Below are 19,121 nucleotides of genomic sequence, written 5' to 3' on the forward strand. Positions count from 1 at the left end.
TTGGTCTGGTGGTATTGAGGGTCAGAAAGAGAAAAGGATCGGTGGATAAGGTTCTTAGCAACATCACCAAATTATTATTATTATATTATATTAATAATTATTAATTAATTAATTAATTGTTGCCATTTTTCAATACAGGCGCTTTTTAAATATTGCTCGATTAGACTATCTCAAATACCCCTCTTTCCGTTTTAAGCTAATATTTCCGAAGTGATATAGGGCCGTTGCCCTCCGGGGGTTTAGTGTGGCGGGTCCATAGCTACAGTCTACAGTTTTGACTAGTAATATTCTCCAATTATATTATATTATATTATAATTACCTTTAATTATATCCTCAATTACATGTTATAATTCATTATAATTACGTTAAGATAACCGTTAAATGGTTACAACACATACAAAATTAGTGGTTTGTGAAGAACAATTTCACTCAATTAATTTCTATAATTGTGTAAAGTAATTTCAATTACTTCTTGATTCTTATTAATTGCAATCACAATTGCATTTAATTTAACATACATTTAGATTTACTTTATTCTAACATATTTCTTATGAGAAGAAATCCTAAAAGTTATAATAAATCGATATTTTTTTTTTTAATTTACAACTTATTAAATAACTTATACAATTAGAAAAAGGAAATGTGTGTTATACAATGGCATGATACAGACTTGTGATGAATCCACCCATCATCGAATTCCAATAACATTTCAGAGTAGGATATTTCGAGGCATCTTCTTTTCAAAAGAATAGGAGAATTATCTGGTAATGATGGAGAAGCCAGGTTAGAAACAAGTGGATTTGGGTTGTTAGAAAGTTTGTTATGGAAGGATAGGTATCTGGTTCTGACCAAATCAGAACATATGGAAAATCCAGTTCCTAATGGATGACTTGATTTGTGAGTATGACAAATAAAGGACTATACGAATGATTTGGAATTGCACTGATTGAATAAGAGAGGAATTCTATGGTTTAGACAAGCACCAAAGCTCAACTAAGGTTACATAGATCCTTCTTTTATGATTAATTAGAAGTTTAGAGCGTTTGTCTAGTAAACGTAATAATCTGAATCACAGATTCCTATCTTTTCAGATTTCTATCAAGATTCCAAGTCTGATTAGATGATTAGATGTTGTCCTATGTAGCGGATCTGTTCGACAGGAATAAGTAGAGTATTATTAAAGGATACCTACCTTAGGGCAGGAACATTCGACATTTTAAAAATAATAATAAGGCGTCATAATTAATGATATGATATATTTATTGCTTAAGGAACTGTAGGGCGCCCATGCCACCTTGAGAGAAAGTTAATTTATGTTGCCTTAATATTATCCGAAACTTTCCTGCTTCTATTTAAAAGTATCAATATTTTGTTTTATGGCATAAGTATATATTTCAAAGCATATTATCAAATTATCAAACGACATTTTTATGCAAAATGGCGAAATTGACCTACAAATGGTTCGGGTGATTATAGAACTATAAACAGTAAATACACTGTCAATTGTTAATCAATTATTTTTAGCTTGTTCTTAAATGTTTACCAAATATACCTGCAAAATGAAAAATATTTCGTAACATAGTAGAGAAAATTATAGTATTTCAATATATTTGGTAAATCTAAAATGATGCCTGTATAAGTGGAATTTCCACACTGAAAAAATGGCAATAATGAACAAACGAAAAAAAAATCTAATGTGTACTTCATAACATGATTTATATGTTTAAATAAATAAGATTTTTATCCATTTTAGTCACAAATAATTTTTATTCCTTTATAAGTCCGACGTTTCGGCCACTTCGGCCATCCTCAAGGATAATCTTAATACAATTTTAGAACCATATCATTTAAAAAACAACTTCATGCTATTCTGCCTAGGTCATTTATATCAGTCCACAAATTGTCCTAATTATTCAATTTTTCACATTAAATTAAAAATTAAAATTATTTATCACAGTCAATAGTTGACTTTATAACCAGCCTCAAGAAAGTGTTAAGATTATAACTAAATGATTTATATATTCCTCGTAGCATGATCCATCAAAGCTAATGTTAACAAAACTAACGATTAATCTTTTCTCAAATTATCAATTAAATTCAGATCCACAGAGTAAATACGAATTAACCCACTTGAGTCGTATGTCACCATTCATGTGACAACGGTCGCATTTGTCGCAGCGGTTGTAAGTCATAGTACAACAGCCGGGAAGAAAAAAAGGCAGTTATTTCATTCCAATCTTTGATTATTTTAATAAAAACAAGGTATAATTACTAGTGATAATTGATGAGTTTGCCAAGTATAAGTAGGGGGAATAAGAAATGACGGCTGTTGAAAAACCTTTAAAAAACTCTAATTTTTCATTCGCAGCTCTATATCTTAAAAACTACCAACAACACTAGAAAATCTAAGAGAACATTATTTAAAGAAGAGTAAATTTTCTGAAATTTTAGCCCTAAAAGAGCTATTTAAGTCCAATAGTTCTCGAGATATAGCTTTTAAAAAGAAAAATTTATTAAAAATCTACTGAAAGATCAGTAGTTGGTTAATTTATATTGAGAAATCTATATCTCATGTATGTAGTAATTCAGTTTCTGAAATAATATATATACCATCATATCACGTAGTGATTTATATTGTGTTTCTTGTAAGTAAATACTAATTTACACAAAGGTATATAATAAAATATATTTTTTTTAATTTTTACAATATCATTTTTATTCAAAAATATTAAATTAAATTAAATCTCTACTGCTACAACCCATGAATGGTCTGGGGCTCAGTACTTTGTAAGGAAGTACTGTTACTAGTACCAACGGTTGTGCTAGGAGGTGATTTGGTCAGAATCACGCTCGACCGCCAGATTTTTACCCAATAAGGGTACCCAATAATAATAATAATAGTAAATTATGGCTACCAACTATAGGTAAGGGGAACACAAAATGGCGGCTGTTTCGAAACCTTAAAAAACATTAATTTTTCAGTCGGACCTCTATATCTTAGAAACTACCAACAACACTAGAAAGTCTAAAAGAAAATTATTTAAAGAAGCGTGAATTTGCTAAAATATGAGCCCTAATTTATTTTGAGAAATCTCAGGAACTATGTGACGTACAGATGTCTATTACCACTCAAATTAAAGCTAGTTTGATGGACTATAAAGAAGTTTATAACCTTTACCTTCGCAGGAATAGTATTTTTCATGATATTTGCTAAAATAAATTAATTTATAGTTGTTCGGACATTAAGTTTGATTTTTGAAAAACTTCATTTCAGAAACCATTGGTCGGACAGATGTCTACCAGCACTCAAATTAAAGCTGATTTAATGAACAGTAAAATAATTTATAACGTTCATATTTGTAGGAGTTCTAGTTTTTATGATATTTAACCAAACAAATTCACAAATTGTTAATTTATAGTTGTTCGTAAAAAATGTTGGTTTTTGAAAACATATATCTCTAGATCCATAAAATACACATATGTCTGCCAACATTTCCAAAATTCAAAATAAAGGAAATTTAACTATAAAGTAATTTATTACACTTATCTTCGTAGGGGTAATAGTTCTTATGATATGAATTTGGCAAATGAAAATTTGTCCGAACAACTATAAATCAATTTATTTTAGCTAATTTCAAGTAAAGTATTACTCCTACGAATATAAACATCATAAACTACTTTATAGCTCATTAAACTAGCTTTAATCTGAGTGCTAATAAACATCTGACCATCAAATGGTTTTTGAGATATAAATTTTTCAAAATAAATTCACTAACTAATGATCTTTTAGTACGTCCCACACAACATTTTTATGAAATGTTGCTTTTTAAAAAGCTCTATCTCGAAAACGAAGTTAGCTAAGTAGGTATTTGTAAAGATATAGAGCTCCGAAGAATAATTATTTTTTACGATTTGAAACAGCAGCCAATTTTTATTCCCCCTACCTATACTTGGCAGACTCAGCAATTTTAAATATTAATTATACATAGTTTTCATTAAAGTAATAAAAAATTGGGGTGAAATAATTTCCTTTGTTCTCCTCTTGGGCTCTTGTACTAAACCTTCCCAAACCGGATTTAAATCAGCAACGCTATAGGTAGACTTGAGGTTGCTGAGGTTATGCCCAGAGATGAGTAGGAATCATGTCCTCAATTACATGTTTTAGTTGCATTATGATTACATTAATATAACCTTTAAATGGTTACAATACATCAAAAATTAGTGGTTTGTGATAAACAATTACGCTCAATTAATTTCTGTAATTATGTAAAGTAATTTCAATTACTCTATACAATTACTTCTTGATCCTTATTAATCGCAATCAAAATTACATTTAATTTAGCACATATGCAGATTTTCTTTATTCTAATTTATCTCTCATGAAATCATGAAAAGTTATAATAAATCGATACTCAAGAAAGCCATTATAAAATCGATTTTATATTTATTTTCAACATCTTCGAAAACATATAAATGAACCGTGATATGTTAATAAAGCTAGACGTAAGCGTGAAATCCTAAAATGGACATAATTTTCATATTTTGGAGCCACTAGAAAACAGATATTTTTTTTGCTAAGTAATTGCAATTAAAATAAATTATAATTGTATTATGGTTTCTTGGAATTCTAGGAAAAAATAATAATTACATAAGAATAATTGTAATTGGTTGTAAATAGTAATTGGTAATGGCAATTATAAGCTGAGCCGTATTAATGCTATTAAAGTAGCTCATCGAGCAATTACAATTATTTGTAACTGCTATTGCACTTCTGCAATTTATAGTATGTGATAAGTAAAAGTAATTAATTTTTTCCCCACTCTGGTGACGCCTCGACAAACGTAAACTTGACCAGTTGGCCGCTACGGAACCAATTTGAAAAGAAGACAATTAAGAAAACCTATTTAATGAGCAATTAAGTATTTTTAATACCTGATAAGTCCTCATTGTTAAATACTTTAACTGGACTTAAATGAAGAATTTCCAAAAAAATTTTCTCTTAAGTATCTTTAATTTTGTTTATTAAAAAAAAATTACTAATTCTTATTGTTAGCAATAAAAACAATGTTTAAATGCAAAATATAACAGAATTTATGAATAACTAAAGGATGGAACCGGAAAACCTGTTATTTGTTTTCTCAGATTGAAAATTCTAAAAGATTGCATGACGGTTTTGTTATCTCTTGTTAAACTTTTGTATATCAGACACTGTCCTCTTCTGCTCTGTCCGGAGGACTCTCTGGTCCAACTTCTTATCTTCGTAGTACGGCTAGTTCTTCGTCACAAGTGGGAATTCACCCCCCCCCCCCACCCCGACAGGACGTAGAGCCCTACACTGCCAGGAACTCCTTGGTTACACATATCTGATGCATCTGATCTATTCATATTTAGAACATTTGCGTCATAATTCTTTGTTTGAGAGTGTACGAAGTATAATACCACGGGTCTATTCTAAACTTCCCAATCAGTCCGGGGTTCCGGAGATATTCATAAGTTTTCTGGAGAAATTATTAAAGAATATTCTGTCTAAAATATATTTTCAACAAATTTTTAATACAAATTATACCAAATATCTAACACTTTTGAACTTTCAATTGAATTCCCTTCAATTGAAGCTTTAGTGATTAGTAACTTATGATTTTTTAAGATGAATTTTTCAACTATGCTTCTTTCAGTAAATTAGTTCTCGGAAGGATTTTTTTTATGTAGTAATTCAGTTTCTGAAATAATATATATACCATCATATCACGTAGTGATTTATATTGTGTTTCTTGTAAGTAAATACTAATTTACACAAAGGTATATAATAAAATATATTTTTTTTAATTTTTTACAATATCATTTTTATTAAAAAATATTAAATTAAATCTCTACTGCTATAACCCATGGATAGTCTGGGGTTCAGTACTTTGTAAAGAAGTACTGTTACTAGTACCAACGGTTGTGCAAGGAGGTGATTTGGTCAGAATCACGCTCGACCGCCAGATTTTTACCCAATTAAGGGTACCCAATAATAATAATAGTAAATAAAGGCTACCAAGTATAGGTAAGGGGAACACAAAATGGTGGCTGTTTCGAAACCTTAAAAAACATTAATTTTTCAGTCGGAGCTCTATATCCTAGAAACTACCAACAACACTAAAAAGTCTAAAAGAAAATTATTTAAAGAAGCGTAAATTTGCTAAAATATGAGCCCTAATTTATTTTGAGAAATCTCAGGAACTATGTGACGTATAGATGTCTATTAGCACTCTAATTAAAGCTAGTTTAATGTACTATAAAGAAGTTTATGACCTTTACCTTCATAGGAATAGTAGTTTTCATAATATTTGCTAAAATAAATAGATTTATAGTTGTTCGGACAATAAGTTTGATTTATGAAAAACTTCATTTCAGAAACCGTTGGACGTACAGATGTCAGCCAGCGCTCAAATTAAAGCTAGTTAAATTTACTACGAAATAGTTAATTATGTTTATCTTTGTAGGAGTAGTAGTTTTTATGATACTTGACAAAATAAACTCACAAAATGTTAATTTATAGTTGTTCGTATAAAATTTTGGATTTTTGAAAAAATATATCTCTCGATCCATAAGACGTACATATGTCTGCCAGCACTCAAAATAAAGGAAATTGAACTTATTAAAATGTAGTTCATGACACTTATCTTCGTAGGGGTAGTAGTTTTTATGATTTATTTCAGCGAATTTCAAGTAAACTATTACACCTTCGAAGATGAAAATCATAAACTACTTTATAGCTCATTAACTTTAATAAAATCACTAGCTTTAATTTGCGTGCTACTCAAATGGTTTTTGGGATAGATGTTTTTCAAAATAAATTCACTAACTACTGATCTTTCAGTACGTCCCATACAAAATTTTTATGAAATGTTTTTTAAAAAGCTTTATCTCGAGAACTATTGAATGTAAATAGCTCTCTCTATTAGGGCTTACTAGGGTTTTCTAGTGTTGTTGGTAGTTCTAAAGATGTAGAGCTCCGAATGAAAAATTAATTATTTTAAACATTTTTTAAAAGCCGCCATCTTTTATTCTCTCTACTTATATTTGACAGACTCATCAATTTTGACTAGTAATTATACATAGTTTTCATTAAAGTAATAAAAAAGTGGGGTGAAGTAACTGACTTTTTTCTCTTTTTGTCTCTTGTACTATAAGGTTTGTTGGGCAATGATAGCTGATTAAACTGAGAGTTAGAGAAAATCTTCAGTTACCTAACCATACAAGGAAACTTCCATAGTTTCAGTTGGATCTGATATCTAGCGGAGATGTATTGTATTATTCCATTTCTTTCCAAATTCAATAAAATGGATTTGATCGAGATTTTTCGCCGTTGATGAGTAACGAAAAAAAAATTCCGTTCTTGACCAAATCAATTCTCGACGATTCCGACTATTATAACATTTAATAAATAAACGGTCTAAACTGCTAATCCATAACAAAAGACTGATCTAAATGACTATTGTAAGGCCTATCTGGACATACCAACTTTGGGGCTCAACTAAACCTTCAAATTCCTCCCGAATCCAATCCTTACAGTCTAAAATCCTCCGTATGATACTTAATGCTCCTTACTTTGTCACGAATCAAGTCATCAGGGCCTCAATGTCCCATACATTGCCAATGTGGTCAGAATCTGATACCCATCCTTCTATGTAAAAACTTCCCAACAGCACAAATCCACTTGTTTCTAACCTGGCTTCTCCTTCATTACCAAATAATTCTCCTAGGCATCTGAAAAAAAGATGGTCTCGAGATCTTCTCCTCTAGAAATATTATTGGAGTTCTATCAATGGGTAGATTCTCCACATGTTTGTATCATGTCATTATATCACTTACAGCAGATTTACTTTGATGTATATATTTATATACAGTTGTAAATAACAACAAATAAATTTATTAAAAAAAAAATTAATTAGCCCGCCTATGGCTATTACTCCACCTTATATAGGGTGTTTTTTTAAGCCCGATAGAACTTGAAATTGTAAAAAATAACACAAAAAATTAAATTGTAATCAAAATTTTTTTTTTATTCGAAAGATCAATACGTGACTTTAACATTTGAAAATGATTTCGGGCATATGGGCACCGCGGCTGTTCTTGACGAAGCGCATTCTGTAAAATTGTGTTCAGCGATGAGGCGCATTTTTGGCTTAACGGGTTTGTTAATAAGCAAAATTGCCGCATATGGTCGTGCGATTTGACACCTCTCGATTATTTCCTGTGGGGCTACGTGAAGTCACTGGTTTATGCTGATAAACCAGCAACAATTGACGCCTTGGAGGCCAGCATTGTTCGTGTTATTCGTGACATACGGCCAGCAGTGCTCGAAAAAGTGGCCCAAAATTGGACGTCCAGAATGCGCTTCGTCAAGAACAGCCGCGGTGCCCATATGCCCGAAATCATTTTCAAATGTTAATGTCACGTATTGATCTTTCGAATAAAAAAAAAATTTTGATTACAATTTAATTTTTTGTGTTATTTTTTACAATTTCAAGTTCTATCGGGCTTAAAAAAACACCCTATATTACCATCAAGTACTGCTTGTGGGCAGAATTTTTTTTTTTTTTGTGTCCTTCATCTTTTCGTATTTATTTATTAATTTATTAGGCGTCCTTAATTACATATGTTGGTTTCTGTTTCTTTCCTATAGGCTAGTTGTTGTTTGGATTTAGCATTGTCAGGTTTTTATTTTTGATGATACTGATATATTTTTTACCAATCCTAAGAGAATTTGCTCCTCCCTTCGTGAGAAATTCGAGCTTTTCTTGTTCATGCTGAAACAGAAATTTCAATATAATTACAATAATGAGAAAGAAAAATTAAATCAAGACACTTTTCTATTTCTTTTATGTAAACTTAAATTATTTGTGTTCAGATAACATTTACACTTTTGATTCAATACTGTTGGCAATTTTTTTTACTAATAATGATTTATTCAAGTGCATGGAATTTTAAATGAGTAGAAAAAAAGGTTCTATTATTTGTTCTAATACATTATGATTTAATGATTTAAAATGTCTTTAGTTTTATGTTAACTATAGTATGATAAATGCTACTTACCTTAGCTGTGCGTAAATGACGTAAAGAAAATACAGAAAAACTAATTATGAACTTGAAACAATATTTGATTTGAATTTTTGGAAACACTAATGCGATCTAACGATGGTTATTACAATCGTGAGAGATATTTGACAGTGGATGACTTATACGAGGAGAAGATAGTTGGGGAGTGCGGTCAAAATATAACAAAAATAAGTTGAAGAAACTTATTTAATTGTGCCAACGTTTCGACTAGAATTTCTAGCCTTCATCAGGGCTAAGAACAGAACCAATGAATACAGAAAATATAAATAGAATGACATAAAGTAAATAATTGTACAGAATGGAATTAATAAAATTTAAAGTGATGAAAGAAGTGGAAAATAAAATGTATGCAAAGGCAATTGAAAAAGTAGGTAAAATAACATAATTAAGGAAATAAAATAAAAAATTTAAGTTATATAATGCAGAGAATATGAATATTTTAGTTTAATAATAATTTAAAAATTAAATTTAAGGAAAGAAAAAAGAAAATTGGGAGAAAAAAAATATATGTAACAAATATGTAACCAGAATATTTGATAAAGAAGCAAAATATATATTAAGTTTAACAAAAGAAATGAATAGAAAAAAAAAAATTGAAAACAACAATAATAATATATGTTGATCATAACTAGTAACGTGGGTTAAGAAAATAATTGAAGAGGAGGAATTATAGGAGGAATTTAACATGTTAGCTCGAAATCTTGCCGCCAAGTGGGTTCTGCGCTGCAAACAGCCAGACTCACAATCAAAAAATACGTTACAAAGATGACAAAGTTTTTTTTTTAGAGGAAACGTGAAAAGTGGGTAAACAACAATAGTTATTACGGTTGATGGTTATATCGATGGATATTACAGTTTCGGTAACCTGGTTAATAAAACTGTATAGCAGAAACTGGTCGGTAAGTTACTGTGGTTTTAGTAAACTCTTGGATAAATATGAGCTATACAGATCTTAGTTTTAACGGGGATTGGTGCAACCGGGCCCTAATAAATTTTGACGGTTTAACGTTATTTTTTAATTTATCGAAAAATCGTATTACTTAACTCTTGAGAGGTGAAGCCTTGAGCACTTTCCTTATGATGAGAAATAAATGTCTATATTTCCCTAGTTTTTCATCTTTTTTGTTTATACTTTTGTCTAACTTTTGTTGACCCTTTGATATTGTTGTTACCGATTGTTTATGTTTTTCTCCCTTTTACCTTCCCACCTATACCCAATTTAGTTTTGCTCTGACTCCCTCGCAACGGTAAGAATGAACATTTCTCTCACCAATTTACACACCTAACTTTGATTTTTTTTCCTCATTTGATCATTTTACTCACTAGGTGGTGTGCGTTTTTTATTTTAAATCATGAGCCGAAATAATCTTAGAAAATATGGATTCTTCATCTCCAGATGAAAGAGAAGAAGCTCTTCTTTTACTGGCACAACAGGCGCAAGAAGCTGCCCTCGGCCTGCTCAAAGGCCGCCAACCATCTTTCTCTATCTTCTGTAAGGGTTATTGGGATCCTAAGTTGTCCCAGATCCCACCTCACAGCATCGCTCCATCGGCCCTTCGGCCTACCACGTTGCCGCACACCATCCGGAACGTAACTGTACAGTTTATGTGCCACTCTTTCCTCGCTCATCTTCATTACATGGCCAAGCCATTTAAGCCTCTGTATCCTTATGTACGCGGAGATGTTACATTCCTTATAGAGACAAAATGTTCACCATTTTTTTCTTTTTCGCCAATTACCATTCTCGCATACGGGCCCTAAGATTCTCCTCAGAATTACTCTTTCAAACCTGTCTGGCAGGTCAATGCTTTTATTGCTTAGCGTCCAAGTTTCTTCACAGCATGTGACGACTGGCCTTATCAACGTTTCGTACAGGGTGAACTTGGTGGTACGACTAACAAGTCTGCTTTTAATTAGCCTTACAATGGAGAAATATGCTCTTTTTCCAGCTTTAATTCTGCTTTTAACTTCTTCTTCTTCATCCTGGTTCTCATTGATAATAGAGCCAAGATAAGTAAATCCTCTTATTTACCACTTCGAAATTATAGGGGCCCATTTCCAGGCGACTCATCCTCTGGTCCAGAGGCTTCTTACCCAACAGCATAATCTTGGTTTTTTCCCCATTAATATGCAGCCTCATCCTTTTTGCTTCGACATCCATTGCTTCGAAAGCAGTCCTAATGCTCTGCAGAGATCTACCGATGATGACGACGTCGTCTGCATTGGCCAGAACTTCAATGAAAGAGCTACAATTTATAATTTCAATTTCATATTGTATTGAAAGTAATCGTAAAGATTTTTATCATCATCACATCCAATTATTTAAAAAATATAGTACTAATGGTCTACCTTGAGCAAAATCCTTACGAGACACCTCTTAGGGTACAAAAAAGTAGGATACTCCTGTCGGGTTAGTAATAATTATTATGACTTGTGTATATACTATAATAACTTCAGTAAATCCTTTTTGGTTTGTTGTTTATTATACTAACTTATCTATTACAATCGCCCACGAAATGAACAAATCTCGTTTAATAGAGACAGTTACCCAGGAGAAATTAGATCGGGATGGAATAACAAGCAAATTGGTAAGTGGGCGAGTGTCAAATTTCCATTGCGTGCTTCACTCTAAAGAAGTTGAAACACCCAGATCGAAATCTGCTTTTATTCTATCAGAAATGTCTATGCATTATGCCATTATCAAGTTCCAAGTTTTATTATGTAATGTTCGATGAATTGATTTTATTACAATACTATATTATAAGAAAATATTGATCCTCTTAAATATATTATAAAGACATAGATCCTCTATACTGGATATCTCTAAAGTAATTCTAAAGGGATAGAATGCAAGAAGTGTAGTTAACTACCACCGATATCACCTTCCTATTTTAATTTAAAATATTAGGGGCATTCATGATCTTTGGTTTAACATGTTAAAGCGTGTTAAATGGATAAAAACTCATGTTAAATCGAAAAAAATTGCCTTCTTTTACCGTGGTAAAACGAAATAACATTTAACATGGCTGAGAGTCTGTTACTTGGTCTGTTAAATAAGATGGAGAATGACGTTACACAATAGCCCAGTTGAGATCGCCGCCATTTTTGTTGTGACAGCTCAGTTCTTTCGTGTGTTTGTGGTATTCATATCCCTGTTATTAAACCAGAATGGATAATTTTAATGATACATTTGAGAAAAAAAAACAGTAAAAAAAACAATGTAATTTCATTCTACTATCTGAAAATTTGTAAACGCTCGCGAGATAAAAATCTCACTATATGAACCATCTAATTATTCTTAGGGGACATATGTCCCAGAATAAAGTTATTTTTTCATTTCATAAGCTAAACTTTCACACTAATTCCACTTTTCACTCACTCTAGGCATGTTGTAATTAATTACTTAAATCAAAACTGAAGTAAACAATAACATGAGGGTCTGGAAGGAAGGTTATAAACATAAAGGCTTATACAACAAGTTGCTGAGAAAATCCGCTAGGGGCTCTTATGCATTTAACGTTTAACATGACTTCAAAAAGGGCTGCTCACAATCTTATAGTTATAACATTTAACATGGTAAAACATTTAACATTTAACACAACATCATGAATACCCCTATTGTAAATCAGATCTTTTCACTTCCTTAAATTTGTAAGCTGTTAGCCTCTCGTGTAAAAATGAAATGAATATGCTTTTCTGTTACATAATGAAAACAAATAAGTCTCGAATAATCTGATGAAACCTTAAGCTGTGGCTTCACGGTTTCGTAACAGAACCTGTTCTAATCTGAGATTCAGAGCCCTCCAGTCTAGCTGCTAACCTAGAAAGAATGTTTGTCATCATAAGGAGCATCCCAGGATTCGAAAGAAATTTACGTCACAGTAACCTTAGATAAGGACTTGTTAGGATGTATTAAGACATAGAGAGAGAAACAGTAGGATTCTTTTATTTATTTTTTTAATTACCTTTGTCATTTCTGACACATGGAAGGGAGAGGGGGAGGGTGGAATTTTCACATCTAATCAACCTATTCTAATCAGAGTGGGAGGAGAGGTCAAGTTTTCATTCCGGCTGGTCGCCCTAGTATCGAATATAGGAATGTAAACAGTCAGTATTTCACAATATAAAGACCAGGAACTTTGGATGCTATAGCAACAAGTAATTCTTAAAAACTGTTGCGGCCAAAATATGGTCCACAAATCGATTATTGAAACATGTGATTTTTATTAAGTCAAAAAACAAAACAACTTCTCGCTATTGATTTTTAAAATAAAAAATAGAAGGACTTAACATCTCACTGCATACACATATCTTCTTCATTTTCTTCTCACTACGCACTCATAGTTGCCAGCATTCTGGCCATCTTAGCCAGCTAAATCATCTCAGCCACGGCGGGCGGGCTTCTTCAACTCATCCTCCAAGAGGACAAGGCGGACGTACGTCCCTTTTGTCGATCTACTTCCACGAGAATATCCACCCAGAACAACTACAACCGGGGCCCCACCAATCTCCGGTGAAATAAGACTTTTTTTTTATCTTTTGTTCAATTAATTTAATTTTATAATAGTGTTAAGCTTTCCATTTGTTTCTGGTTGTATATTTTGTGTTCCTTCTTATTATGTTTACTTATTTAAAAATACAAAATTCGGCTATTCTTTTCTTTTCGCAGTTGAGCTAGTAAAGGTTCCTTACCCACCGTAACATTTTGGTCCTCCGGGCCGGATATTTTTCTTTTTAATTTTTTTTCTCAAGGTCCTCCGGTTGTCGAATTTTTTTATTGTACATTTTATTTCATCTTTTTTTTAGTTATTTTTTTATAGAAAAAAAAATTTGTAAGGTACTCCATTCCGCCATTAATTAATTTCGTTTTTCTCGTCTTCTTTTTTCACTTATTCTCTTCCAGTTTCCTTTTTATTGTTAGTGTTAAGCTTTCCTTTTGTTTCTAGTTGTATATTTTGTGTTCCTTCTTATTATGTTTACTTATTTAAAAATACAAAAATAACAAAATTAGGCTATTCTTTTCTTTTCACGGTTGGGCTAGTAAAGGTTCCTTTCGAACCCCTACCCGCCGTAACAAAAACGATCTTGGTTAGTTCCGATTTAACGAAAAACTTTGTAGCATACCGAAACCCAGTCCAGCGGATGAAACAACTAAAGAAGCTGAAACAAATAAATAATCTGTAAAATACAATGAGAAATATCGACGAAAATATGAACTTAAATGAAAAAAAATGTTTTAAAATGTGTAATAACGGTGAAATATTAAATTTTTTTTTTCGGTTGGCTCTACAGTCTTGTAGATCTTTGGCCGCCCGAACCAGCCTTCTCCATGCAAGCCTATCATGTGATACTGCATACCTATTTGTTTTTTTTCCTCCCACGTGGTCTCTTGCCTACTATACTGGCATTCATTGTACAGGAGTCCTGATGGATCGCTTCGAGCAACATACCCAGTCTATCTTAACCTCCTTGCCTTCAGTTCACGAGATCAGTGCACACATATCTTCTCCTCCAGAAATATGTATGATAAAATTATATGAGAAATTAAATCGATATAGCAGAAAAAAAAATCTCATTCTAGTCATAAATTATACCACATCGCTTGTTAAATTTTGGTGAATTGTTCTAAAATATAAATGTTTATGATATTATTATATCATAGGCAGTTTGTCGTTCGTAAACGCAATTACTGGACAAGTTTTAACCAAATTTTAACTCTTATATTTATACTACATCGTGTTCACATTTACTTTACACTTTATTATACTACTATTCCCTACTTCCTAAACAACAGACAGCAAATAAAAGTTATGGTTATTACACATTTAATTATTGGGACATTGTGAAGGCTGTGACGGTCTATGTATTAGAATTTACAATTTTTTTAGATTTAAAACCTATGATTTAATTTATATCTCTAAACTAATTACAAATAATAATATGATAATAAAATAAAATAAGTAAATGAATGGAATTATTGAATATTAAAGAATAATAATGATAGAATTTACAAATTCTATATAATTTCTTATAAATTTTTAATAATGAAGGTAATAAGTTCATATGAAGTATGGAAAGAATCTGTCTAAATATAAGAGCATAATACGTACAACATATAACGCAATATACAATATACAGGATACTATTAAATTAAAAAAAATTAAAACAGAAGAGCATCTAAAGTATATGATAAAACTAAATAATAAAATGAAGATATAAATAAATCCTAAGTAAAAATCATATCTGTACACACACACACACACGCACGCATGCACACACGTCCTCCACCCTAATAATCGAGGTCGCTAAAAGTGGAAGTAAAAAATTATAATAAATAAAGATTATACATACATAATATAAAATGTTAAAGGGTTTGTTTGAACTATTGTTTTTGGAACTGTTCGATTTGATTTTTTTTTTTTTAGATAGATTATAAGTTGAGGAAGGAAATTACATCACGTCCAATAAATCTGAAATATAATCACTGATACTTTATCCAGAATAAAGAAAGTTCACTACGTAAACCCTGTTAGGTTAATTGGCAGAAATTAGCAAGGCGTTATTAGGTAGCCAGTAAGTAGTCACGTGGATGAAGAACCATGATTATGCGCCCCATTATAGGGAAAAAACAAATTATTTAGACATGAGATAAAACTTGAAAACTTATTCAAGTTTTATATTTTTTAATTAGTCCTAATTAAATTAATTATTAATTATAGTCCTTAACGTTAATTTGTTTTTCTTTTGCAGTACATTTCTTAAATAGAACAGAGTTATCATTAAAATTAGTTTAAATATATAATTTAACCAGATTCTCAGTGTTTATGAATTTAAGAGAGAGAGTGACGCCACGAGGAGTGGTGCTTTTTCATATATGGGCGAAAACTTTTTTTTTTTTGTCACTCAATTTGGAAATCTTGAAGTTGCTTTGATGATAATAAACATTGATTTCCTATTAGCCCAAGAGCCAGAAGGAAAAAAAAGGCAGTTATTTCAACCCACTTTTAGATTACTTTAATAAAAAATATTTATAATTACTAGTCAAAACTGATGAGTCTACCAAGTATAAGTTAGGAGGAATAAAAAATGGCGGCTGTATCAAAACATTAAAAAAACATTTTTTCAATCGGAGCTCTACAACTTAAAAACTACCAACAATAGAAAATCTAAGAGAACATCATTTAAAGTAGAGTAAATTTGCTAAAATGTGAGCCCAAATAGAACATTCACTAGTTCTCGAGATATAGCTTTTTAAGAAGCAACATTTTAAAAACATTTACTGTAAGATACTACTTATACTAACAAGTAGTTAGTTAATTTATTTTGAGAAATCTATATCTCAGGAACTATGTGACGTACAGATGTCTATTAGTCTTCAAATATTGTTGTTAGGACAATAAGTTTGAGAATTGAAAAACTTTATTTCAAAAACCATAGGACGTACAGATGTCTGTCAGCACTCAAATTAAAGCTAGTTAAATTTACTATAAAATAGTTTATAACGTTTATCTTTGTAGCAGTAGTAGTTTTTATGATATTTGACAAAATAAATACACAAGCTGTTAATTTCTAGTTGTTCTAGAAATCTATTTCTAGATACATAAGACGCACATATGTCTGGCAGAACTTAAAAATAAAGTTCTCATTTTTTTAACTAAGTTAAGTCACATTTAACTTACTATAAAGTAACGATAAACGTCATAAACCACTTCATAATCCAATAAACTAGCTATAATTTGAGTGCTAATAAACCTCTGTACGCCAAATGGTTTTTGAGATATAGATTTTCCAAAATAAATTCACTAACTACTGATCATTCAGTACGTTCTGTACAACATTTGTATGAAATATTGCTTTTTAACAAGTTTTTTGAGAACTATTGAACGTAAATAGCTCTATTTTAGCTTACAGTTTAGCAAATTTATTCTACTTTAAATGATGTTCTCTTAGATTTTCTATTGTAAATGATAGTTTTAAATATATAGAGCTCCGAATGAAGAATTAATTATTTTTAACGTTTTGAAAAAACCCGCCTCTTTTTATTACCCCTACGTATACATGGCGGACCCATACATTTTTGCTAGTAATTATACATAGTTTTCATTAAAGTTATCATACCTTAACACAGAGAAGGTAGGGACCAACAGAGAACTGGTTGCGGAGACTGGTTCTGTCAATATCTCATTACATGTAGGCAAGTATGTTAAAATAGGATCAATATGTGGCTCGAAGCAATCGATCAAGACACATCTACATAACTATGAATGCCAATATATTTGGCAAGAGATCACGTTGGAGAACAAAAACCAGACTGAATCAACAAATATGTGAAAGAGCTGCATGCAGCAAACTCGTGAGCAGTTGCCCAAGACAGGCAGGCGTGGAGAAGGCTGGTTCGGGCGCCAAAGATCTACAAGGTCTGCGGAGCCTGAAAAATATATAGTCTATACATCTTTAATATTTTGTCTTTTTCTGTTCCCCATCTTCCTCTTCACTTCAGTCAGCATATTAAAAATTAATTTTTCGGTCAAGGAGAAACAAAAATAGTTTACAACTATTTATTTTCCGACGTTTCGCCCCACTTTGTAGGGCTTCATCAGGGCTAAAAAGATACAAAATGATACAATGATAAGAATAAAAATACAAAGATAAGATACAATGATAAGAATAAAAATAAGTAACAATGGCAAGAGTAAAAATTTTTTATATAAAAATACGTAAAATATACAGTTAAAAAATACAAGAGATGTACATAATCCGCTTCATTGTTGCCTACAGTTCACCCGCTTGTTCTGAACTGGTAGGCTGTCTTGACTTTTTCTTTGCTAATTTATTATTATTTTATATCTTTATTTTTACTTATTTATGTATAATTATTATTTTTTCATGACGTTTATTTAATCTCAATTTTTTTTTCCTTCCCCGTATTGTTTTTGTTTTATGTACATCTTCTGTATTTTTTAACTGTATATTTTACGTATTTTTATATAAAAAATGTTTACTCTTGCCATTGTTACTTATTTTTATTCTTATCATTTTATCATTTTGTATCTTTTTAGCCCTGATGAAGCCCTACAAAGTTAGGGGAAATGTGGGAAAATAAATAGTTGTAAACTATTTTTGTTTCTCCTTTGACCGCAAACCTGACCATCTTCCTATACATCACTTTTTACGGTCAACTATATATACATATATAAATTAATTTTCTTTATTTTTATTTTTGTTTTGTTTTTGTTTTTTTAGGTTTTTTTAATACCGCTTCGACTGCCTGGGACAGTAGTGAACATTGTTCCTAGTCGGATTAATTTTTTTTAAATCAAATATTTGAATGATTAATACTAAAATGGTCTTTGCATGGATTTTTTTTTTTTTTTTTTTTTTAATTTTAAGATTGTTTCATTCTTTCTGGTAGTTTAGGTATCGGAACAGATGTTGAATATTAGCAAAGTGAGTTGCGTTATCACAGGCTAGGCATGGCATGTCGATCGATCCCGCCCTAAAAACTGGTGTAGAGGAGTCATCTTGGTTTGTCAAATTCTTAACCTGCTTATTATGGACGTAACTCTATTTGAAAGCAGCCAAGCAAGATTGAGGTCTTCGACCACCCGAAGGTGGTTATGGAGTAAACTTTCCCATTCCTCGTTCCCATTTTTCTTTACTTTATTTTTAATCTCCTATAGATTTAGAAACGTGTACCTCATGAATGGTATCTCAAAATTATGGGCTGCAAATTTTGCTTCTTAATCTTCCATTCTTATGAACGAAAGGACCCATAACAGTGTTTTGTAGTTTTTTTTTTACTATGTTCTTCTAATGTCTTGTTCATTGTCTTTTTTTCTGTTGTAGTTCGTAGGTAGCTCAAACACTTTGATACATAATGTTTTAAATATATAGTTAAATTTCACTATAAATATAAAACATAAAATTATATAAATAAATACAAAATTATAGTTCTCTCGCAATCATATGCTTTCAATAATGTTATTGTTTCTCTTAACTTTTTTTTTTTTTTTTT

The 19,121-nt window shown here is 31.1% G+C and overlaps 1 protein-coding gene across 1 annotated transcript in view; it reads left to right on the plus strand.

The window, feature by feature from the left end:
* LOC106685080 (methyl farnesoate epoxidase) overlaps nucleotides 1-19,121 on the plus strand; it is a 55,662-nt gene that overhangs the window by 10,408 nt on the left and 26,133 nt on the right. The gene's annotated exons all lie outside the window — the stretch shown is intronic.

This window comes from Halyomorpha halys, unplaced genomic scaffold (assembly GCF_000696795.3).
Source record: "Halyomorpha halys isolate HHAL.00 unplaced genomic scaffold, Hhal_1.1 Scaffold31.1, whole genome shotgun sequence".
Taxonomy (NCBI): Eukaryota; Metazoa; Arthropoda; class Insecta; order Hemiptera; family Pentatomidae; genus Halyomorpha; species Halyomorpha halys.